Below are 765 nucleotides of genomic sequence, written 5' to 3' on the forward strand. Positions count from 1 at the left end.
TTATGATACAATTTTCATTTCCGGACGCAACATAACCACCTTCTTTACGTTATGATATCAGAATAAGTTATCGTACCTAGTGCATCTTGCAACGAACCCCACCAAATGTTGAAGAAACAAATCAAGTTAAATAGCACTTCTGCGAAATCTCGTAAAGGCAATTAGTGTTGTAGATTTACACCTTATAACGAAGAGCTGGACCGCGCTTTGAATTAAAAAATAAATAAATACAAGATACTGTAGAAACACTGATACGCTTATTTGTTAATAATTTTATTTCCAAGATTTTTTTTCTTTTCGTTTTCGAGTTTTGTGAACAAACTCTTTTATTTTTATCAAAGATCATAACTGATTATCAAAATTGTGGATCTAAATGCCTAGTGTAATATCAAAGCAACTTGTATAAGCAACTTGTATAAGCAACAGTTATTAGAGCAAGTTCAATCGTAAATGTGTTGGATCCTACCTTATGTAACGGACTAATTATTAGACTGTTATCTACTGCAAACTGTTGCGTTGTTGTTGTTTAGCATTATAGTTCATTATTCTGAAATTAAGCAGACAGTAATCGCTACTTACATAATGTATACAGACGTTGCTAAGTCTTGGTAAATTCCCGTTATTGCCTCCCTTACATACTAGTATGCATCTGTGTGTGTGTGTGAGTCTGTAAACGTGTGAAGTCTTTGAGCAGAATTATCAGAAATCCTTGGAAGGAGATCATGTTTGACCAAACAGCACATTGTACGAATTCCAACTTGTTCA

General features: G+C 33.7%; 1 protein-coding gene across 3 annotated transcripts in view; it reads left to right on the forward strand.

Annotated features, from left to right (window-relative positions):
• The window catches only part of LOC119589152, a 28,879-nt gene that overhangs the window by 7,152 nt on the left and 20,962 nt on the right, over window positions 1-765 (forward strand). The gene's annotated exons all lie outside the window — the stretch shown is intronic.

Source organism: Penaeus monodon, chromosome 25, assembly GCF_015228065.2.
Source record: "Penaeus monodon isolate SGIC_2016 chromosome 25, NSTDA_Pmon_1, whole genome shotgun sequence".
In the NCBI taxonomy this organism is placed as follows: domain Eukaryota; kingdom Metazoa; phylum Arthropoda; class Malacostraca; order Decapoda; family Penaeidae; genus Penaeus; species Penaeus monodon.